Here is a 25,550-nt window from a genome sequence, read left to right as displayed (position 1 = left end):
GGACAGCTATTAGGTGGGCATGTGCATTTTAAATCAACACACAAACACTGCCTCTTCTTACTAAGATGAAGATGCACCTTATGTTGAAATCTTAGTTCCTGCACCATGGCCCTTTAAAATACTCTAATATTACTGTCCTCCAGATGCTGTCCTCTTTCCTGAATCATTTCAGGATAGACTGACTGAACGACTTTGTATGCCCCCCCAAAATACTGATAAACATTCTGTCATTTTCTCCTCTAGTACTTTTTACTTTTCCTAGACTGCCCTCGAATATCACTAAAACTTTAAAGTATTCACTGTGATTTTGACTTCCCAGATTATCCGCTTCACGATTCATTGTGGTGACTCTTTAAATAAATAACATGAACTGAAGATAACGAGCCTAAAGTAAAGAAGAAACTCCAGAGAGCACAGTGCACACAGCATGGGAAAAGAAAATCAGTTACAACAGAACTGACATAACATTTAACAGTAATATTATAAGTGATTTAAATAATAAATTGTGTATTGTTTTTTACCATTAAGTCTCAGTATTGCTGTAATCCTCACAATAGAGTGGGCTGGCAAGTGTACAAGCCAATACCAATACCAGATAAGACTGATGAATCTGGAGTATGAATAATCCAGATTTATCACAGTATTATCATGGGAAAGAATAGAGACAACACCCTATAACTTTATTGTAACAGCTGCCAGCTCAATGAGTTGGCTGCAAAGCAGAACAGCTGGGACAAGGACATCTACAGCTGTCACACACTCGACTCACACACACAGACTCACACAGTTTCAAACCTGTAAAGCCTTGCACCATTAAACCGAAGCTATAAATGTCCCGTGAGCACCGATGATACTCACCCTGAACTAGAACACTAATGTTGGGAAATCTGCATAAATCAGACCAATCAGGGTTTGTTTTTGTTTTTTTGCAAAATGCCATTCGTAAAGGCCAACATCTTGGCTTAACAATCCTTCCATTTTGCTTTTGTTGAGTAATTTGTACTTCACTACAAAGTGATTTATGGAGTACATAGCACAACAGCAGCAAATAGCTCCCAGATGAAGATAGCTTGATCTAACTGAGGGCAAGCAGAGGGGAAGGGCTCGTCCAGGTGTTTAGCCACATGCTGGTCTTGTGAACCAGCTGGTTATTATAGGCATTATCCATCAGAACTGAACCATCATCCATCAGAACCAAGGCTTCTGTCACAACCAAAACCTTACATTATTTCCCTGTACAAATACTTATGGAGTCAGCGATACACTGAGGTGATACTTCTTTGTTGAATCATCATGAAAGGAGCTCTTTGTCACATTTATTTACATTTTTTAGCTGGAATTTGAAGAGAAAGTCTACTTTTTGCCATTTAACAGGCAGTGATGAATTTTTAAAAATGCAAATAAACCAAAAGAACCAAAAGAACCCTATAAAATGTTACACAATAATGTTAACTCAACAATAGGTATTTATTATCATAGATATTTAGTATTTTTAGGGTACATTTGTGGTACATTTTGTGTTTGGCTTCTTCTAGCTTCCATCAGTGGTTCCCCACCTCATGATGCAGTGTCAGCTGTTTACCACATTAGCTCCTGCTTGTGCTCTCGCACACAGGCACCAGCACAAGCCACTGTCAATCAAACCAACACTCAGCGTGCAGCAGGAGCTTCACAGGCACCTTTAAAGTGGAGAAAAAGGTGGGGATGGTAAGCCTGAACCGAATGTAGAATAAGAGGTTAACCATATGCGTGTATATAAGTTGTGTTTTGCTGCATGTCTACATGTAAACACATGGAAATATTTTCGTGTTAACCTGCACCTGCAGACAGTTTATGTCATGTACACATACATATTCAAAAGAAATCTAATGCACATTCTGCTCTTGTATAAATTAAAAATCTCTTAGATGCTGAGCGCAAAAAGACTTTGCACATATATTTTAAAAAGCAAATGTAGGATGGCTTTATATTGCAAGTGGTGGCAGGAAGGGCAGTAAGGGCAGTACAGTACTATAACAGTTAACACTGTCATCTCACAGCAAGAGGGTCATAGGTTCAAACCCACCAGCTGGCTGGATCCCCTCTCTATGTATCGTCTGCATGTTAACCTTGTGGCTGCTTTTTCTGGCTGCTACAGCTTCCTCCCACAGTCCACAGTAGGATCAGATTAACGCTAGAATTTCAAACTGAATGCCAATACACAAAATAATACCGTGTCAACTACTATTTACATGTTCAGCTGCTAGTGAGCAGGTTAGGTTTTTAAAAGGACCGTAGGAGTGAACAGTTGTCTCTCTGTGTTGCTCCGGCAAACTAAGGTATACCTCTCCTGACCTAGCACATTGTGCTCCCACTCCAGGAACTGGATAAGCAGATAAGGAAAACTGATGGATGGACGAGGTCTCGGTAACATATTTGGGGTCCCTCCCCATTTGTCTGCTAAAGGTTGGTTCTGGCTTCTTGGTTTAGGAGCCAGTAAGCAGAGAACAGAAGGACTATTACCTTAAAAAATGGCATACAGCAATGTAATTTGGACCTCACTAGTTATCCAGCTTGATCACTGACCTCTCTTTTGTTCTTTAAGGTCACCTAGCAGTTTTGTTTTGTAGCCTTTGTTGATGTCATTATCCTGTTTGTTTATTTATTTGTTTAGGTTCATAATAATCGTGTTTACTTTTTCTCATGTGCGATGCCTCGACCTTCGCCCAGTTCATAACACTATACATAAATGAAATGTCTCATTACCAGCTTCATGCATTATCTGATGCTTTACTGATCTAAAGAATTTCCGCAGTGTTCTTTTCAATCTATTTATAATGTTCACATACGAACACACTGAGCACTTACAAAGTACTCTGCCTTTCAGAGGGAGCTAAAAATGCAATTTCTGATTAGCACTGCCAAGCTTTCCAGAAAGCAACAGTGAGATAATTCCCACAGTGTGTCATGAGGGAATTGTAACTAGCTAAGCATACAATACAGTGACTGCACAGTCAATACTGCGAATGTGAAGTCAGAGAGCAACAGTGTTGAACAAACATTCAAAATGCAGTGCAAGGACATTTTGATCAGACTAAGAGTCAGATTATAAAGTGGTCCAGATTAAAGCTATGCTTCCAGCACCGCTAAACAATTATTATTTTATTTAAGTTTCTTAGTTCATTAACATACTTTGCACAAGCTAGAACTATTGCTGAGCTTTATAAGCTTCCTGTCCTTAAGAGTGCCATTATCTACAGGAGATTGCCCTCTAAAGTCTCTAATTATTCCTCGAACTATCTTGCAGAGTATCGGGTTCATGGTGCGCCAAGTGAACCATTTCAACCCAGCAGGGTCTGTCCTTCTAGCTTGCGTTAATAAACACCCACTCTGTGAACTGCTGAGTGGGCTCAGCATCAAGGCTGAGGGGTAAAACTTTTGTTTTTAGCTGCTGCTTCAAAAGCCCATGACCAGGTGTTTCTCCTGAGTTCGGGTGTAGCTAAAATGACTTCAGAATGGCAAACTGTTTATCTGTTGTTTATCACAGATAATGCAACAACAACAAGCCCACATCACATCCTATGGTAAATATTCACTGTCATTGAGATCACCATGAGAAGGTTTATGTATTTAAACAACAGCTCATGATGTTTTCTTTTGCACCTACATATTTGTGCAATTTCAGTGTTTTAACAATCATAATCAGGGGACTGTCTGTCAGATAACACGTAAAAGCATTTGACCGCCTAGTTTTTTTATTTTTATTTTAGCCTGTTTTAGATGCTTTCGAAATCTAAAACAGGCTTCAGAAAGTATGAACTTTAGACAGAGACACAAAGATACTCCAGCACTTCAAAACGTGTAAGAATAATTATACCTTGTGTAGTGATAACCCTTCAAACTGGGAGGTTAATGAAATTCTCTCAGCCTCTCATCCTTCCAACAAGAATTGATTAGCAAGGTCAATTTTATATTTATTTTTTGTTTATTTTTCACAGTACATGCAAAGTCTTAGTAACGTGACTCCAACTGCTGGTGTTACAATGTAACATGAACAATTTATACAGCAAACTATATAACTGCAATAAAAAACACACAAACAGAACAAAAACAAAAGAAAACAACAACAAAAACAAAAACATCAGTAACGCATTAGCTCATCTGGCTCATGATACATCACAGGCTATTAAAATGTGTGAAGTACAGAAAGAAAGTGATAAGTTTTCTTGGCTGTATTGCACAAAGTAATGTGAATTAAAATCCACTGAGAAGTCAAATCGGTTTGTAAACAGTCATCTCCGGGAAAAAACAGTCTTGTTTCACTAAAATCTGACAAATTCTCTATGGGAAACAGCAATTTTTGTAAAAATGGAAAAGTGCCTGTAATATAACAACCAATATGACCTTGACTGTGAACACAATTTGGGTGAGGACCCTTTAGGTGATCATCGTGTGCAAGCTGCACAAATATTTGACCAATAGTCTTGGAGGACTAGCAATTCTGGTCAGTTGTGAAGGGACGGACACTTCGCCTTTACATAACCTCATCATTCCTAAAAAAGAAAAATAACTGTGGGAACCCATTAAATAAAGCTATCTTACAGGCTATATTTTCAACCCCAGCCAATCAAACATCTCTTTCAAACTGCATCAGGTTTCCTGTTTTTACCTTCTGTGCGCTGCACTGTTTCATGTTCATTTACTATGAAAAACCGCCTGCAGCACTGAGTATAGAGAAGTGAATGTAAGCAACAACTGATAAACAGCAACAAAGTGATAGATCATTCTGTCACAGTAATTTGAAACTCCAGCTGCAGATCTCTACATTATCACTTCAACGCTTTGCCCATAAACAAACACATACTACCACAACCGTGCCCCTGCTGTCACCAAAAGTAAAGAAAGTTGATCACAGCGGAAGAGAAATATATAGCGGAAGAAAGACAAATTACAAAAAAAAAATGGATGCACGCAAGTGACAGGTAGATGAAGGAAAACCAAGTGGTGAAAAATGCGTGAGTGAGAGGAAAACAGTGAGCGGAGTGAGAAGTGGATAGAGATAGAGTGGGGCATCCATCCATCATGCAGTGCTGCTTCTGTCAGACACAAGTAATAGATGTAGAGATATAGAGGAGAGAGCTGACACTCCTCTTCAATCTATCTCCCCTCACTATCTGGGTTAGCTTGTCAGGTCTGCACTGTCACCCTGACCAGGATGTACAGTTACATGCGAACACATGCCAACAGACAGAAAGACCCACATTTATACGGAGAACATCTGTTTTAAAGAAAAATGAAGTGAGTTGGGGAAACATTTTTTCTAAATCAATTATCCATTTTCAGCTCCTAAATAATTCACATAACAGTATGCAACTTAATATTAATAAAGTTTGAATACAAAAAACTGGTAATCTAGTTTATGTAATGTAAAAAGCAAATCAATGCAGTAAGCATGATGTCATTACTGTGAGCATTGCTAAGAAATATTTGTTCATCCGTCAATACGTCAACAAAATTCAACTTTCAGTTCAAATGCTTCTTTAAATGATTTATGTTTATTATTTAGTATTCAAACGACTCCAGTGCAGTTTGCATGCTGTTAAATGTTAAACGCATAAAGGATGCACTCACAGTAAAAGCCTTTCATTAAAAACGACTGATCAATACTGTAATTGCAAAGCAACAACAGATGTCTTTAGTAATGGCAAGTGTGTTTAACTGCAGTTTGCAGCTCATTTAAAAATTCTGCTTTTTTATATATATATATTTTTTTCATGACTTAATCTGGTGCTCTGTTTAACTTCAGCGAGCTAACTATCTCCACTATAGTCGTGGCCATAAGCAAGATTTGTCCAATGTGATTTTTGCAAACGCCCTGTTATACACATAATTAATGGAAGCACCAGTGGGACAATGGGAATATATTAATATTTTAATGCAATATGTTGTCTACATATCTAATTATGACCAGATGTATTTTTGTGGCTTCGATAGAGCTGTAAAATCTTAGCTGATTTATTTATTTATGTATTTATTTTTAACAAATCAACTTTTATCTCTCAACTCCAGGCTCCTTTTACAGCAAATTTCTTACCAATACAGGAATACAGATTATGGAATTGTCACTGTTTGATACTGAGTATCTCCAGATACCCAAAGCAAAGGTATTGTATGGGAATTGGAAATAACTGGACCAATCATTCTATAGGCAAAAAGATTGCTGATGCACACCAGTATATAAGAGGAAAAAGGCAAGGCAAGGTGGGTCAAAGGATGATAAAAATAGATCCCCATATTATTCTTGACAAAAGAGGTATTCATAGCTACTACAACCTATTTAGGCCGATGTTCTGTACATTATGTTAGATGGAGGGTATGGAAGAAGGTTAACATTTTCTACACTGACACAATTGATTTACATGGTCACAATAAATCAGCAAAAATAGCCCATGTTGTACCTGCTGTAGACAAAGTTAGAAAACTGACTGTGGTTTAACTGAGCAATATTGTATCCCACTGCCTGCCTGCTCAACACAGCACCATTCTAATACCATGCTGCTTGGCATTCAGCACACAGCTCCCTCTTGCTCTCCCTCTCTTTCTCCTGGCACCATCCCCCCCACCCTCCTTCTCTTCACCTCTCTCTCCTTTCAGCAGCATCTCTCTCCTGTTCCTCCCTGGTGAGGTGGGATGGCGCCACTGAACCAGCATCTGTTGCCATGCGCATGTACAGGCATGCGCGCACAAAGACACGAGCGCACACGCACAGACTGTGTAGACATTTAAACCCCTGCCGTAGTGGACAGCATGTCACTGTGTTGAATACATCAAAAAGACATAAAACTATAAAACAGCACGATGCCATATCGCAGTCTTAACACCTACAGCTTTATTGCAAAATATTCATTATTTTTTTCCATCTCCTCGTCTCTCCCTAAGTTTCTGTCATTCTTCTTCTTCGTTACTTTTTTTTACTTTTTTTATTTCATTCTCGTTTGTCTTCTTTATGCAAACAAAGAATTTGGTCTTAACTTACCTGCCTCGCTGAATAAAGGTCAACTCCTGCACATAATCCAGTTGGATTCAACAATGTAAACATTACAAAAACCACTACATGTGTTTTCCTTGTACCCTATAGATGTATACATTGCTTCCCCACAGTGATGAAACAGATTTTTCGCGGTCTCTAAAACTCAGTGAGTTTCTCTGTGTGAGTTCCATTTATTTTCTGCTGACTTTTTCACACAGAGGCATCAATCAGTTGGTCTTACACTCCTCCAGAATTTACACTTCTCTTCAGCTTCATTTTTCAATCTGACATTGACAGAATGAGAGGATTTTATATGATGCCAAAAAATAAATGGGTTTATTGTTCCAAGTTACTGTATTTTGAGCAGGGTTTTGATTGCTTTTCTAGCTAATCATAAATTGATAAATTATGAGCATGAAAAGTCGGACTCACACTAATGGAGCACTATTGTCATTCAGTATTCATCACTGCTGTAATGTATCGTATGATTTTATTAATAGAGACAGTACCTGATTGTGCTGCTGTAATAATACACAAGACTGAGACAGATTCTTGTCCACGCTTCTGAAAACCTCGATCCACTCCTTCCTCGCCAAATCAAGCTTTCCGTTTTCCAGCTTGGACTCAGCATGGTTCAATAAACTGTAAACATGATCAAGAACCCTGCATTGTCAGCTGGCAGAAGCAGCAGTGTTATGGCTTTTTTTTATAGTCGTATGTCTCCCATCAATCACCCACCTCTGGTGCTCTCAATCTGAAAGAAGGACCCACCTGTTTGATTATCTGAATTATAATCACCTGAATTATTGTACAGTACACATTTGACTACTGTGGTTAAAAGTAATGGCATAATAGAAGCTTTTACAACCCAAATAAATCAGAGCGATCATGAAGGGACACAAGTCTCTGTCCCTCCACTATGTAGGAGATATTTGCCTCAGAACTGTTTACACACAACATGCAAATCCACTGTCTTTACTAAAGCCATTTCAAAGTCTGTTATTTACATTTTTTCAGAAATATGCTTAATGGCTATCTTGCAGAGATATAGATCAGATGAATTTGCTGTACAGATGAAATTCTCTACAGCAGGAAATTGTGGTGAAAGTTAAGTACAAGTGAAGCAATGTTGCCTAAAAATTGATACATAACTAAATAAGATAACATAAAATAGTTTTGAGAGGGATTTTGTTTTGTTCTAAAATACATTTAATTAATATGTCATACGCATACACAATCACCAAGGAGCTGAACGTTGTTTATGCATCAGACTGTGGAGCCAACCATGCAAGACCCAGTGCATAGCAACAGATTGGATTCAAATTGCATTAAAGAACATGATATATTAGGCGCACAGCACGACAAATATAACATAATATATAACATCATTAATTCAGTGAGCTGTAAAGATGCTGAATTTTCTAGCAAGTGCAAAACCACCACTAAGCACAAAACTGTCCAAGGTGGACTTAAAAGAGAGCGTGGTTCTGTCCAAAATCCTTGTCATGCAGTAATCTCTACAGCCTTTGTGGCATAGAGGACTACATAGTGAGTTATTTGCAAAATTGCATAATTGAAACTCATCAAATGAATCAGCGAAACAAATTAATACTGACAAACATTCTTCTAGTAAAACCAAAAATTAAAAGTTAGTAAATCCAATACTCGTAGTACTACTCACATAGGAGTTGATAAGCATACAGCCACATTACACATAGCAGTTGTAATGTTTCACTTTCTTTACACTTGACTATCTGAGGCCGGCATAATGGTAAGCAATGTCTTGCCAGTCGCTTGGATAGAGATCAGTTGTAAACTACTTTTCATCACACAGTACTAGAAAAAGCAAAATGACTGTGTACGCCACTACCCAGTGGTAGTACATAGAGTAGGTAGTGATTTTGGACCAAGTCCATGTGTGGCCAAGACTTTTTGTTGGTTCCCTGCACACATGAATGGGATTAAAAAATCAGACAGATCACGTAGGCTTTCCAAATCTTCTTAGGCCTAATGGATCCCATTCTCTGATACAAGAGTCATTTTGTGAAGCTCTTTACTGCTTTACACCTATTTCTTTACCAAATACTTTGCGTAGGAAATACCTCTTTTACGCTAGTGCGAATCGTCTAACAAAGTGGTAAATTAAAATTTTGTCGTTCACTGTGGAAATCCCCACACAGCTATATCCCTGGTGCTTTGTCAACATGTCTCCTTGTTGCTGTATCGATAGCTGACAACCAGGTAAGACTCAGTTGTGTAATTTTTTTTTTTTTTTCAAAATGTAGTACCATTGTAGGGACATCTCAATACCCTATGATATAGGCAGCCATCACGCTTTCCTCTGTCTTTAACTTTAACCAAATTCAATTCAATTCAGGTTTATTTATAGAGCACCAATCCACAAGAACAGTCACCTTCTGGTGCTTTATACTGAGACCCTATAAAATTCTGTGGTTGGGGCAGCTATGGTATTAGGTTTATATTTACCATTTTTAGCATCTGTATACTGAGGACTGGGGTGTGATGAAACAGATGTTATACTGAAACACCGTAATGACCAATAAAATTATTACTTTTACTTTATGAAATTAAATCCAATGAACCTGTGGTCTGTCATTTATTTCTCGCTTTCAGCAATGAGTTTGGTCTCCGCTGCACTTAACGAACGAAGGCATTTGCATGTATTCTGATTTTCTGACTCACAAATGGGTAAAGGTGTTTTTTCAAAATACCCAAAACAAAACAGTTAAATTGGTTTTCCACTCGTGAAAACAAAAAGCTTTTCTCACATGAATAAATATATTAATATTCAGAGTAGTGTCATGGATTCTCTGACTTCAGAGTGCAAATTGGTCTGTTTATGATCATTAAACCGTCCATTTTTTTAACCAACCAACAACATCACTCATGGACTCAGAGCATCTGCTTTTGGGAAGATAACCTATAGTAATAAATATACATTCATCCACATATATCTCCAGTAATTCCAGGACACAATAGTTTATATTTTTAACTGCTTCAGGTGAAAATATTTCATATTTATATTTCATGTCATATTTTCATAAAACTGTGCTTCTTGCCATTAAGAAATGAAAATAAAACAGATGGCTTTCATCCAATTTTAGTTTTTCTTAACCGCCCGAGTGAACTCTCCTGTTGTTGGCAAGCACAGAATTTAGATGTTTCCTGTAGTTAGTCACCCGTTTTACACATATGACGGGAGGGATTTTAGCTCACTCCTCTTTACAGAAACTCTTGGCTGCTGCTTGGCAACTTGAAGCTTCAGATTTTCTATATGATTGAGATCTAGAGGCTGATTAGGCCACTCCATGATGCGAATGTGCATTTTCTTTAGCCACTCCTTTATTGCCTTTGCAGTTTGTTTTCAGTGTTCTGGCTGAGGGAAGGAGGTTCCCATCTAAGATTTTGGCCACTCAGTGCAGTGAAGTCGTCTTTTATGTTCAGCAGAAAAATAACCCCAAAGCATAATGTTCCCACCTCCATGCATCACCATGTACCCCAACCAGAAGCCTTGGATGAACCGGGATGTTCGTCTCCTCCTGAAGGCCCGCAACACTGCCTTTAGGTCAGGAGATGCACACGCCTACAGTACAGCCAGGGGTAATCTAAAGAAGGGCATCAAAAAAGCCAAATACCATTACAAAAAGAAGGTAGAAGAACACTTCTTCAACTCCAACCCCCGACGCATGTGGCAAGGACTCCAGACCATTACAGACTACAGGACCACCAAACCCTCCCCCGCATCCTCTGATGTCTCCTTCCTCAACGAGCTCAACAACTTTTATGCTCGTTTTGAGCGAGGGAACCCCACAACCACAACCAAAGCAGACATGACGCCAGACCACCAACCTCTGACTCTCTCCCCCACCGATGTAGGAGCGGTGCTGAGCAGGATCAATATCCACAAGGCTGCAGGTCCTGATGGCATCCCCGGGCGTGTTCTCAGAGCGTGTTCTGGGGAGCTTGCAGGAGTATTCAATCTGTCCTTGGCCCACGCTGTGGTACCGGCCTGCTTCAAATCCACCTCCATCGTCCCGATACCCAAAAACTCCAACCCATCTAGCCTCAATGACTACCGCCCAGTAGCACTCACCCCCATCATCACTAAGTGCTTAGAGCAGCTGGTCCTAGCACACTTCAAATCCTGTCTCCCCCCCACCCTGGACCCCCACCAATTTGCATACCGCCAGAACAGGAGCACAGAGGATGCAGTCTCCATCGCACTGCACTCTGTCCTCTCACACCTGGACAACAACAACACCTACGCCAGAATGCTGTTTATAGACTTCAGTTCAGCATTCAATACAATCCACCCCTCACAACTCATCAGGAAACTGACAGACCTGGGCATCAGTTCCCTCATCTGCAAATGGTTACTGGACTTCCTGACCAACCGCCCCCAACATGTCCGGCTGGATAACCGCTGCTCATCTACAATCACAATGAACACCGGTGTACCACAAGGCTGTGTGATGAGCCCTTTCCTCTACTCCCTCTTCACCCACGACTGCAGACCTGCTGATGGTTCCAACACCATCATTAAGTTTGCAGATGACAGCACGATGAAGCCGCCTACAGGGAGGAGGTGGATCGTCTGGCTGAGTGGTGCGACAGAAACAACCTGCTGCTTAACACCGAGAAGACCAAGGAGCTCATCGTGGACTACAGGAGGAATGCTGACCCACATCCACCCATCCACATTAAGGGGACGGCTGTGGAGCGTGTGAGCAGCTTCAAGTTCCTGGGAGTCCACATCTCCGAGGATCTCATCTGGACGACCAACTGCTCCAAGCTGGTCAAGAAGGCTCACCAGCGCCTCTTCTTCTTGAGGACTCTGAGGAAGAACCACCTGCCCTCAGACATCCTGGTGAACTTCTATCGCTGCACCATCGAGAGCATCCTGACCAACTGTATAACAGTCTGGTACGGGAACTGCTCTACCTCGGACCGGAAGGCGTTGCAGAGGGTCGTGAAAACTGCCCAGCACATCGCCGGAGCACCACTTCCTGCCATAAAGGACATCTACAGGAAGCGGTGTCTGAAAAGGGCTGGGAAAATCATCAAAGACCCCAGTCACCCATCACATGGACTCTTCACCCTCCTGCCCTCTGGGAGGCGCTACAGGAGCCTCCGGACTAAGACCACCAGGTACCGGAACAGCTTCTTCCCCACAGCTGTCAGACTCCTGAACTCTGCCTCCTGACATCTGACCCACATTAAAGTAATGGACTGAACATACACACACCCACAACCACCTACACACACACACAATGGACAACTGTACCCTCAAACACACAATAATAACATGGACTGAACCACCACTCACAACCACTAGCACTTTATATAGCCTCTGTAGAAATTATCCACATATCTCACTTATCTTAACTGCACTACTGTATAGTTCTGTGTAAATAATCATTCTGTACATACGATAATTTTTAATCCTACAACTGTTTATAACTTGCATAGTTCACATTTCTGTATAACTGTATACAGTGGGGCAAAAAAGTATTTAGTCAGCCACCGATTGTGCAAGTTCCCCCACTTAAAATGATGACAGAGGTCAGTAATTTGCACCAGAGGTATACTCCAACTGTGAGAGACAGAATGTGAAAAAAAATCCATGAATTCACATGGTAGGATTTGTAAAGAATTTATTCGTAAATTAGGGTGGAAAATAAGTATTTGGTCACCTCAAACAAGGAAAATCTCTTGCCCTCACAGACCTGTAACGTCTTCTGTAAGAAGCTTGTCTGTCCCCCACTCATTACCTGTATGAATGGCACCTGTTTGAACTCATCATCTGTATAAAAGACACCTGTCCACAGCCTCAAACAGTCAGACTCCAAACTCCGCCATGGCCAAGACCAAAGAGCTTTGGAAGGACACCAGGAAAAGTATTGTAGACCTGCACCAGACTGGGAAGAGTGAATCTACAATAGGCAAGCAGCTTGGTGTGAAAAAATCAACTGTGGGAGCAATCATCAGAAAATGGAAGACATACAAGACCACTGATAATCTCCCTCGATCTGGGGCTCCACGCAAGATCTCATCCCGTGGGGTCAAAATGATCATGAGAACGGTGAGCAAAGATCCCAGAACCACACGGGGGGACCTGGTGAATGACCTGCAGAGAGCTGGGACCAAAGTAACAAAGGTCACCATCAGTAACACACTACAACGGCAGGGAATCAAATCCCGCAGTGCCAGACGTGTTCCGCTGCTGAAGCCAGTGCATGTCCAGGCCCGTCTGAAGTTTGCCAGAGAGCACATGGATGATACAGCAGAGGATTGGGAGAATGTCATGTGGTCAGATGAAACCAAAGTAGAACTTTTTGGTATAAACTCAACTCGTCGTGTTTGGAGGAAGAAGAATACTGAGTTGCATCCCAAGAACACCATACCTACTGTGAAGCATGGGGGTGGAAACATCATGCTATGGGGCTGTTTTTCTGCCAAGGGGACAGGACGACTGATCCGTGTTAAGGACAGAATGAATGGGGCCATGTATCGTGAGATTTTGAGCCAAAACCTCCTTCCATCAGTGAGAACTTTGAAGATGAAACGAGGCTGGGTCTTCCAACATGACAATGATCCAAAACACACCGCCCGGGCAACAAAGGAGTGGCTCCGTAAGAAGCATTTGAAAGTCCTGGAGTGGCCTAGCCAGTCTCCAGACCTCAACCCCATAGAAAATCTGTGGCGGGAGTTGAAAGTCCGTGTTGCTCGGCGACAGCCCCAAAACATCACTGCTCTCGAGATCTGCATGGAGGAATGGGCCAAAATACCAGCTACTGTGTGTGCAAACCTGGTAAAGACCTATAGTAAACGTTTGACCTCTGTTATTGCCAACAAAGGTTATGTTACAAAGTATTGAGTTGTATTTTTGTTATTGACCAAATACTTATTTTCCACCCTGATTTACGAATAAATTCTTTACAAATCCTACCATGTGGATTCATGGATTTTTTTTTCACATTCTGTCTCTCACAGTTGAAGTGTACCTCTGGTGCAAATTACTGACCTCTGTCATCATTTTAGGTGGGGGAACTTGCACAATCGGTGGCTGAATAAATACTTTTTTGCCCCACTGTATCTCAGATTTCTGTATAGTTTTTTATTTCATATTTATATCCTGTTCATAGCCTGTACATAGCTTGTACTCACTACAGCCTGTACATACTTATAGTTATAGAATATTCATAACATACTTCATACCGTGTACATTATAACATACCATAATAGACCCATTTCTGTAATATACTTACATATCTATATTATTGCTAATATATATTGTAATATATCTATATCATGGCTAAAGCACTTCTGGATGGATGCAAACTGCATTTCGTTGTCCTGTACCTGTGCATGTGCAATGACAATAAAGTTGAATTCTATTCTATTCTATTCTATTCTATTCTATAACTGTTGGAACAGTGTTCTTTGGATCATACTCAGCATTTCTTGTCCTCCAAACACAGTGACTCAAGTTGAAGCCAAAGCCAGCTTGATTTTGGTTTGATCTGACTGCAGTACTTTCTCCCAAATCATTTAGATGTTCACTGGCAAACTTAAGACAAGCCTGTACATGTGCCTTCTCAGCAGGGTGCTCTTGTGGACACTGCAAGATTTCAATTGATTACGCTGTGGTGTGTTACCAGTGGTGTTCTCAGTGACTGTGGTCCCAACTGTATTCAAATCACAAACAACCTGTGTAGTTTTGGTCTGGTCCATCACCTTTCTCATTATCATCCTCATCCCATGAAGCAAGATCTTGCATGGGGCTCTACACCTAGGGGAAGTACGGTTCATTCTATATTTCTTTCATTTCTGAATAAGCGCACCAGCAGTCGTAACCTTCTCACCAGGCTTCTTGCTGATGGACTTGTAGCCCGTTCCAGTGTTGTGCAGATCTACAATTTTGTCCCTGATGTCCTTTGATGGCTCTTTGGTCTTGCACATGATGGTGGAGAGGTTGGATTTAAAGAAATTGATTCTGTGGACACATGCACTTTTTGTATAATGAATTGAGCTCATGACTATGTGCAGTTGACTAATTATGCAAGCCAGAATTCTGGCTAGGTTGTAGGGATTCAAATATTACTTCTCTTAATGGAATGCAGATCAATTTATAACTTTTATGCAATGTGTTGTTGTTTTTTCTGGGGTTTTAGTTGACATCCTGTCTCTCTCCATTCAAATGAAACTGCCATAAAAACTAGAAACTCTTCATTTCTTTCTAAGTAAGCAAACTTACAAATTCACCAGGGGATCAGCTAAGTCCCCTCACTGTACACCAGTTTTAACTCCTATTATACAAAAGGATGAATGAAGAGTATGTTTGTGTTAGTTTGTGGAAAAAAGTCAGCTGTAAATTTTCTTGGTTTATACTTGCCATGTTTAAGGCTTAAAAGTTCAATCTCAACAAAATCTTTGTTCTCTACTAGAATTTTACTGCTGCAGTCTAAAGTGGGTCATGATCAGTGGTACAGTATGCTGACAGCAAGTGCTCTTCATGATTCCATTAACTTCCAACTGTGTAATACTGATCATATGCATAAAGAACTTCACTGTGATCTGAAAGGCATTAAAATATCATCATCAATTGAATCTTTCAAAATATTCTGCCTAGACAGCAATTTGAGCTACATTCAAACACGCTGCACTAACACGAGCCAGGAAGAATGACACAACATAGGCAGGAAAGATTGAATTATCAGAACAAAAAAAGGCTTCAGCTAAGCCACAGGTCTACACATTCCAATGAAGACAGGAAAACCAGAAAAGCCCTCCCTGCAAATGTTGTATATTCTTGCATGTGTGTTTACATGTGTTTTAAGGTGGCTTAGAGCCATTGCAAAACCCAATCAAAATGCAAATGAAGCAGTTAGGGATAGGAAGAATTTACCAGGTAAAGAGGAGCTGATGAGCTGACACAGCAACTTAAATTATTGGCTTCGTAAATCTATCCTTCCTGCCTTTTTTTTAATGGTTTCTCCTCCTGTCTTTATATCTTTCTGTCTCCATGGTGCAGCGATGGCAGTTGCGCAGCAATCCATTGGATAATACCACATAGTGTCTCCAGCATAGATTGACGGAGTGTTCTACACTTGGCCTCCATATTTTTAGAGCTTTCTTGAGCTCTATCTTTCCTCACTCCTCTTGCACAGCGTCTTGATCCTTCTCCCCACCTGCACCAGTAAGCTAACCCCTCCTCACCTCACCAACTCCCCCCTCATTCTATTTGATTCCATTACTTTCACCCTTCCCCTTATATTCTCTCTACTCACCTTTCCAGCAGAACCCTCTCTCTGGCCATTATGCCCTGCCTTCTCCCCCTCCCCTATCACAGAGCCCATCTCCTCTTCCTGCTCCTTCTCTGTATTCCACCTCAGCACCCTCTCTTCTGCCCTCTTCCCCTATCAGATCCCTTTAAGCCCCTCCTGTCTCACTTCTCTCCCTGTTTGTTCTCGTCTCCACAACGGTTCGGTTATTCAGTTCTGCCTTTCTTTCACAACCAAGTCACCCTTTCCCTCTTTAAACTCTCAGACTTCTCTTTTTACCCCATGTCCTGCCACGGTCTCTTAACATATCTCCTTATCTGTTTGACACATGTTACTTCACACTTTATCCCTCAGCAACATCATCCCTTCTCGTCTCACCGTCTCTCTTTTCCTCCTGTGTTTAATCTGGAGAGAGGATATCACCATCTCTGAATCGTAGGGGAGAAAAAAACCCACCAGCGCCATTATCTTCCCATCTGCCATCTCTTCTGTCTCTCTGTCTATGTACTCAATTCGGCTCTTCTAAAATTACAAACCAACCTCTAAAAAGCGATGCGGCATTTAAAAAAAAAAAAAAAAAAAGAAAGGAGAACATGCAGACGGGGGAAGGTGGTTGAGGGAACGGGGAGAGAAAATGGTGCGATAATCGGACAGAGGGGAAAAGTAGATAGACACTATCATACCTGCGCGTCTGCCTCTCCTCCTGTTGTTGAGGCTATGTCTCCTCTGGTTATTTGCTCCCTTTTCAAGCCAGGTGAAGAACTCGAAAGAAAATACTAAATAATCCCCTTTCTGATAGGAATAATTTTCAAGCCCAATAAGAAAATATATCCACTTTTTTAGGTTGTTGTCTGACACCGCGCAAGGCTAACCGCTCTGCGGGGCTGCTGGAGGGGAGACGGGGCAAGCCAAGCGTTTCAATTTAGTTCCCGTTGAGTTTGCATCAAAAGCCCTTTACGGGTGCAAGGCCGGTCGCAGTCTATAACCTACAGCTATCCACTGTCCGCTAGTGATCCGCTGGGACAGGACTGTAAGAGAGAGGGGGGAAACGCCGTTAAACCGGCGCACCGCTGCGTTGAGCGCTCATTTGGACTCCATACGAGCTCCCCCCTGTTTCTGTTTAGACTCCGTTAATCGGTCATTTGAAGGAAAATACACAAACGCTGGAGGTTAGTATCGCTGGGTTCCCGTGTCTAAAGAGTGGAGGAAAAGCGATGTGTAGTAAAGGAAACCACGCTGGACTCATTTGCCGGTCTCCCCTATGGGTGATCTCCGCTTCCCCATTCAGCAGCTGCCTCTGCTGTCCTAAGGTCCAATCTTACTCCTTCGCAGCTCTTCGTGTTTCATCTGTAGACGCCTGAAACAAAAATCCTGTCAGGGTAATGGTGGGTAGGTATTATCCGTCCCAAGGTCTTCCACAGGTAAAAATAAATAAATAAACAAAATAGGTGCACGAATTTGTAACTCTTCTCTCCACCCCCAAAAAACAGAAACTATAAAATCACATAGCTCAGTGAAACCGCTGCTCCCCTTTTTCCTCTACACAAGTGACTTTGTCTTGACCTCTCTCTGCTCTCGGCGTTGTTGTCTGTGAGGAAAAACACAGGACCACACCGCGGGCAGCCGGAGGATGGTGGACGAGGCGTTATAGGTCAAAGAATGAGGCGAGCTTCAGATGGAAGGAGAAACAAATTTCACAGCGAAGGAAAACCCCACATTTAACGTCCTTTAGCTCATTTTAAAAACCCGCTCTGATCCGCTACGATGAGCACTCCCTCCTGCAGTTACTTTCACACTGTGCGGCGGTTTTTCCCGGGAGGCGATACGCCCACCAGCCCCGCTCCTGTCTGTCTCCTTCCCTCCGTATCTGTGTCCTGCTCTGTCTACTGACAAGTCGCTGCTCCGGGATTACAAGCTGGTGATAACAGATGGATGCCTTATGACGACGGTGGGTGATGCCATCGCCTGGACCTCAGCCTGCAGTAGCTGAAGTTTAGGGTCTGTCAGGACACACAGTAGACAGCCACACTGTCAATAGGTTCTCAAAGTGTGGAGCAGGGACTTGAAGAGGACCACGTGAATGCAGTTACAGCTGCAAAGCAGGAAAAAGCTTACATTTTATCAGTTGTTATTAAAGGTAGGCTATCTGCTCATGTTCTGGAATGCACTACTGTTGACAATAAAAATCACTGCCAGTAGTCTTGGTTCAAGCCAGTACATATGCACAAACACTGCTCACTTATATCTGCATATCGAAGCTGTTTGACCCTAAGCATAGCTCAGGTGCAGCTGCTCTAGGTTGCCAGTGGAGGCAAGAGAGATGAGATGCACAGCTCTTGTCTTTAGTCAGGAACCTCCATGTGATGGGAATGACTGGCTTTACTTTCATCATATGTGATGTCAAAGGCTTTATGCCTGATAAATACTTGTAATTACCACTAGGAGGAAGAGAGGAGCAGACACTGAATTATGAAACATAAATAATATTAAACGGGTTATGTTAATAAAATTAAATATCACATTCATCAAAGTCTTTCCGTTAGGTGTCCCGGATACTGCGGATTAAGAGCTGTGGTGATGAATGTTACCATTAGAGATGGCTGAAACAGCAAGCGCAGCGGCAGATTAGTGTGCTCACTTTCCAGATTCTGCAGGATTTCATAGATTATAAAATGTGAGTGTTCTACAATTATCTGATTAGCAAGAGGGATAAATTATATGGTGCGTTGTTGGCAGTACACCAAACAGTTCAAGGTTGCGGCTGCTAGTGGTGGTGGGGCCGAGAGGACAGGGGACAATAAAGAGATAAAGAGAATAACAGAGGAAGGCAGAAATAAACAGATTTAGAGAATGGGCAGAGATCAGACAGGGGTCAGGAAAAATGAAAACTCTTAACAGTTTGTTTCATCTTTAACCTCTGCTGAAGTACTGAGCAATATAAGCTAAAGGCTAGTGTTATAAAATCAAATAAATATGTGCATTTTTGAGAGAGATTGGCTAAAAGGAAGTAAAAGGGGAGGTGTAGAGGCTTTGTAAGTGTATATAAGGGAACTATATACAGTAGTAAAAGTAACTCCTGGTGGCATTTAAAAGCAAAATGTGATGAGAATTTAATAAGCCTACAGCAGTATTGCTTTGGCTACTGGTTAGAGACTCTTTTTTTCCAGATGCTTCTTTCTTTAGCAATGTTTTAATTAGACCGGGTGTCCCCAGGGTTTAAACAGCATTAGCAAATTTTGGAATCCTCAAATGAAGAATTATCACTGACCTAAAGGATCCTGTCAAGTTGCATTAGTGAGTTGTATAAATACTGGTGAATAAACTAGTAAACCGAACAACTTTTCACATACAGATCGAGCCGTGATGCTGAGTGAGAGTGAACAAAAAGCGAGAAAGAACGAAAGAAAGAAAGAGTGGGCAGAGGGTGAAAGAGATACAAGAGACAGAGGAGTGCTCATTGTAGAATTCTGTGAATCGTCGCTGCCTTCAGAAAAGCCACAAGGATTGCACATGCAGGGCATCACTTGGTCAGTGTCCTCCAATAACAAACCTCCAATTATTTTATCAAATTTTTCACAAAGTTAGACTAAAATAACCTTTAGTTGTCACGACTGCACAAAGCCCCGAAATGTCAAAGCAGCTGGTTGTAGACGCTCATTGAGTCAAACCAAACTGTTACAAAAGCATCTGCACGGACCAGATTTTAACAAAGGAAAGGACAAATATGGAGAGAGTAACACAATCCTGACGCAAACTCTGGCAACATGTTCATCCTTAAATAGAGAGTAGGCCTACATGATGGCAAGCCACCAGAGGAGTGTGACTAACAAACCCTAAGGAAGAAAATTGTTGGAAAAATTCAGACTCAAAGAACAAAGAACTGGAGGGCAAGCCATGGCCAGACTTCTCTCAAGAAAATGCATAATTAACTTTTATTTCCAACGCAGTTTGAATATAAAAATCACAGATGTTTACTTCCTCTAATTCTAATCATTACACTTGTTTTTCTCAAAAATATGAAGAAACATTCCAAGAGTTACACTCTCTCCTGCTCTGTTGCCACAAATTAAACATATCTACAGTGCACAGTTTTGTTAGCTGAGCAAAACTGAGGATAAACCAATTTAACAAGTTCAATTTTTAGTCTTTTCTCTTTTTTAACATTATTGTAAAGCGACATAGCTTTGGGGATGTGGCTGTATGGACAAAACCAGTCATTTAACACCAAGCATCTCTGGGAAATTGAGGTAGGCATGTTTTATGATATGAAAAAGGTTTTGCAGCTCCAACTATAAAAAGCATGAAAAGCTCACAGCATAAAAAGGCATACCCGATTTAAATGTAGCCAATCTCCTCTTCAAAGTAATCTCCTTGCGCACCTTTGCTAATTTGAGATTACCCCCCTGGAAGTCCTGTTCTGATAACTTCCATGTGTGTATCTCCAATAAAACAGGATCTCCTCCACTTTATCAAAACAACCCACCAACTTGAATTTTACTTTGAGATACAGGACAAAGTTTAACTGTGGTACTGTATGAGTATAAGTATGTGATGACATATATGAGGACAGCAAGACAGTGTCGAGGTGTCCTTAGTAGCAACAGATGGATTAAAGGTGAGGGTGGGATTACATCAGGGATTAGCTCTGAGCCCCTTTTTGTTTGCAGTGGTGATGGACAGGTTGAAAGATAAGATTGGGCAGGTATATCCGTGAACTATGATGTTTGCACGGGCATTGTGATCTGTAGTAAAAGAAGGTGGAAGAGAGTCTGGAAAGGTGGAGGAATGCACTGGAGAGATGAGGAATGAAAGTCAAAAGAAGCAAGACCGAATACAGGTGTGTGACTGAAAAGGGGACATGTGAAGATGCAGGGAGCAGAGGTAGTGAAGGTGGACGAGTTTAAATACCTGAGGTCAACCATCCAAAGCAATGAACAGTGCAGAAGGTAAATGGAGAAGAGAGTGCAGGCAGGGTGCTATCTGAAAATAGCAGCAGATCTGCTAAAAGTTCAGAAGTGCGCCGAGAGACAAGCCTGAGGGGGAGATCGCCCAAAGCCGAACCAGGTGAGGTTTTTGCTTTTTATGGGCAGAGGTGCAAAAGTTCATTTACTAAATCTCAGAAAGTTGACCTTATTCATCTGGAAGCAGGAATCATTAGAATGAACAGAATCAACTTTCAACAAATCAACTTTCTGGAATTTTCTTGCCTGGTTTATTGAGCATTCACCAAGGCTTAATGTACTAAAACAAAAATGACAAATGTTTTGAGTTTGCTAAGTTTATGTTTAGCCTATGTGTTGTGACAAAGAGGCCCACAATTACTACTTATAGTATGATTATTGATTGCTAATTTTAACTTTTATTTATTTATTTATTTATTTTTAAATGCTACCACATTATTTTAAATCAATGTTTTACATAGTTATACTATCCCTTGCTGCTTTGTGGGAAATTTTTACTGTGTTTTTACACCACTGTGGCAACTTGCTGTGTTTCACAACAGTAAAGCCTGTGAAACTGAGATAGAGTTGAGATAAACACAAGAAGAAGTAGAGACAGTGTAATAGAGGAACGAGGAAGGGAGGGAAGGAGATAAAGAGAGACGGAAAAGCCTCCAACCAATTCAGCACCACGGACAGTGCTGCAGCGGGACTCAGCTGCACAAGGCCGGAACAAGCTTTATCCTCATAGAGAAAAGCCAAAAGCTCTACTCAACACGGTCTGATCTCTCTCACTCCAACTCTTCTGCTCTCTTACACACACACTTATCCTTGTATTTCTCTTGCTCTGTCCTCTCTTAGACGCATACTGATGTGCATGCACTTGCAAACACACACACATACTGTACAGTGTGTTTTTACTCTTTGTGGATCAACATCCCGAAGTAGTCGACAATATATCAAGCACATGTGTGTGTGTTTATGTAAAATTCGATGCTCAGCATGGTAAGCACTTTTTTTCCTCCATCCTTAGTCACCAAATTTAGAAACGAGGCACAAGTATGAGATGGGTTCAAAAGGACACAAGTGCATTTGGATTTAGTGGCAGTAGGGAAAGGAAGAAGTGTGGAAATAAAGAAAGTTAGTGTGAGCTAAATAGATCTGGGGTAGCAAAGAAGATAACAACAGGGTATGCGACTCCTTTGTACGTTATTATTGGTGTACGGTGCATATGTCATTACCCCCAGCTCTTCCCATACTGGTACTTGAACAGCACCCTTTACCTCTATTTACTCCCCCTGCATCAGTTTTTGATATACACAATGAAATCTGAAATAGGAGAGTCTGGAAAATTTCAACTTAACATTATGAAAGTGGAGGTGGAGTGGGTGGCATAAACTGCTTGACTGATTTAGGTTAAAATATAGCCTGTTGCACTATTTACAAGACATCAGAAGAAAAACTTCTTCATTTTGTACAAGTGTTTGGAGACATTAATGGCACCAGCTGAGAACACTTAGCTATGGATAAATAGATGCCATAGCATCTGTTTAGACTTTAAGCGATTTCCACTGAATTCTGTTCAACAACCCTCCATGCTAGAAACTGACGGCAAAGAGATACTGACAAGAGTCACTGTGTGTCAACCTGGGAGTGAGACTTGTCTCCCAGGTGTCTGACTGGTCTCCCAGCCATGTCTTTTGCTATGGCCTGCTTTTAGAAACAGCTTATCTGAGAGGAGCCTCGTGGTACTTTCCAATAATCATACAGTAACAGACTAAATTTGGATTTAGCCTTACTGCCATGTCCGCTGGGTAGTCACACATTTTTTAATCCCCTTAACTCTGTAGGTCCCTGTACAATGATCAAGCATCAATCAACATCCTGTCTCTTTCCTATGGTCTCTCTGTTCAGCGCTGACCAGCAAGTTACCTACAAGTCTGTTTCACAGCAATGACTAGGCATGAATATTGCTGTTCACTGACTTGTGAAGTACATGCTATAATATCAAGATATGTTTTTTGAATATACTATAATAATGAAAATAAAAATAATGAATGGACTTGAAATTGGGGTTACTCCATAAATTCAAACCAATGATAGACAAATATAAAAACAGGAGTTTAGTGGCACTTAAAGAGTAATAAATTTCTCAGTGCTAAAGTTCAATATGTCACTTCTTTGTATCCCTAAAATAGTCAATTTTCACAGACTGCAGGTAAGCTCAAACATTGGGATGAGATTTGTTTTTTGCAAAATATGTGTCCTCATTCTGAACATACAACTAACCCATGGTAGATATGTAAAGAAACTGAAATACACTGTGCTGAGAAACCAGTTCATGCAGGCCTTTATCCAGCAGTGTCACACTGGTAAATTAAGGTATAATGAAATTGGAAGAAAGGATCTGTCCCAAAGAGACAGACAACTGGCACCACAAAGGGGAACTTCTTCACCTCAAACCTGCAAATTAAAGAAACACATGCCTCAGAGGAACTGGAAAAAGCTTCAGCTCAGTGCCATTCTGGGTGGCAGGAGAAAATGTATTGCTTAAATCATATGCTGTAAAGAAAAAAGAAACTGAGTCTATGCAGTTTGAAATTCTTTACACTTTGGCCTCTTTTTAGTTGTGCCTTCCAGACTTTTGAGTCCAGACTTTAGAATGTTGGCCTCTCCATCTGACTTTGTCAACATTACATTGAACTGTTCTCCAATGGAAAAGAAACTGTTTTTGTGATCCAGGGAGATATCCAGCTTATGTCAAAAGAGGAGAAATATGCTGATAAAAAAACTCAGAAGTTTATTTCAATGCAGCGTCTTTTTGGGTGACTAGCTGGTCACTTGTCTCTATGGAAAAGCAAGTGCTTTGTTCAGATGGTGGGCAATCTTTTACTGTGTGGACTTTACTTCTGTGGCCCTTAGCTTCATCACGTCACTTGTGGGCTTTGGTGCCAATGCAGGAAAGTGTTTAAAGTAGATCTAACTTTGCTTATACATTTACTTCAATCTTTCTTCTTCTGCCATTAGACCTCATGGCAGTCCTATGAACTTTATGTGGAACACTGATTTTAGATTGAGGACTGTTAATGGGTGAAGGTTTTGAACTTTAAACCCTTTAAGAAAATGTTGCATAATTGGTTTTCTTTGGTCAAAGAACCAGATATGTTTATATTTGATTTTGTTTTGTTTGTTTTTATCAATTTATGAACAATAAGAATGTTTCACCAAACCTGCCACATATTATCTTCAGAGCTCAAAATGTTCTTTTGATTTTGAAAAGCATTTGCTATTTGCTATAATGACAAAAATAAATAAAAATGGAAAATAGAAACCTTACCTTAGCATCTGTTTCATGTATGGAGAGTCCAACTTAGTGCAATGAATTGCACTCTTTTAGGCTTCAATAGGTTGGAACTCAGAAGCAAAACACAAAAAAGGCAGGACAAACTGAAAGTTTGGCAGTTTTTGAGTGTCCTGTCCGGACTGGCTGAAGGGAAGTGAAACAGGTGATAATGGAGTGAGGGAGCAGTGAGGCGTGCCAGCGACTGGCAGAAAGTGGACAAGCGGGTTGAAGGTTACATAGAGCTTGTAAGCGGGCTGATGAGCAAAAGAGTTGCCTTAAAGCACAGAAAGAGACAGTTACATTGACAGTTACTTGAATAGATTTATAAGAAACTAACACATTAAAGTGTCTGATACCTCATAGCTGAAGGAGAGGTGACTGGCTGAAGCACCAGTGCGGACACACTGCCAATACCATAATGATAAGCAGATGTACCAGTTGTCTTCAGTGAAGGATCTGAAGGAGGTACCATGCTCATGGTGCACACAGGGACAGAGAAGAACAGAAACAGAAACACATAGAGGAGACGATGGTACCTTTGTGGCATTGCCAAAAACAAACAAACGAACAAACAAAAAAAGCATCATTTGACCACAGGGGGGAGGGCATTGCAATTTGCAAAAAACATGCTTTCCCTATCAATGCTTAAGGCTATGCTTTTAACATGATCAGAGCATGTTGCTATGGCAACTGTGCCCTGCTCACCTTATTGCTGTATGAGTTATTTAAAAAAGAAATTCCAATTAATTGTGATGTGGGTAGTTATTTAACTTATTGTATAGTGATAAAGATATTAAGTAATTGCATTTTAGTAGAAAGGGAAACTTTAAAAAAAAATCTCTAGTGTAAAATCAGGAGAATAAAATAATTTCTTAAGCAGCCTGTTTATTTCCAGAGAATTAGAGAAAGGGGATGGGGAGAAAGAGATGTTATAGTGCTGTCCTTCAGACTAG

At 40.8% G+C, this 25,550-nt stretch overlaps 1 protein-coding gene across 3 annotated transcripts in view; it reads right to left on the bottom strand.

Moving 5' to 3' along the window:
- Positions 1-18,344, bottom strand: part of zgc:172282 (leucine-rich repeat and fibronectin type III domain-containing protein 1-like protein) — a 189,007-nt gene extending 170,663 nt beyond the window's left edge. For 2 of the 3 annotated variants that reach the window (XM_040008619.1, XM_040008618.1), the window contains exon 1: positions 16,998-18,344. The gene's annotated coding sequence lies outside the window, so the exon portion shown is untranslated. The remainder of the gene's footprint in view (positions 1-16,997) is intronic. The other variant, XM_040008620.1, reaches the window with a different exon arrangement.
- Positions 18,345-25,550: the final 7,206 nt, after the last annotated feature.

This window comes from Simochromis diagramma, unplaced genomic scaffold (genome assembly GCF_900408965.1).
Source record: "Simochromis diagramma unplaced genomic scaffold, fSimDia1.1 OVJJ01000344.1, whole genome shotgun sequence".
NCBI classification, from domain to species: domain Eukaryota; kingdom Metazoa; phylum Chordata; class Actinopteri; order Cichliformes; family Cichlidae; genus Simochromis; species Simochromis diagramma.
Note: the sequence above shows the minus strand (reverse complement) of the source record. Positions and strands in the feature narration are given on the sequence as shown.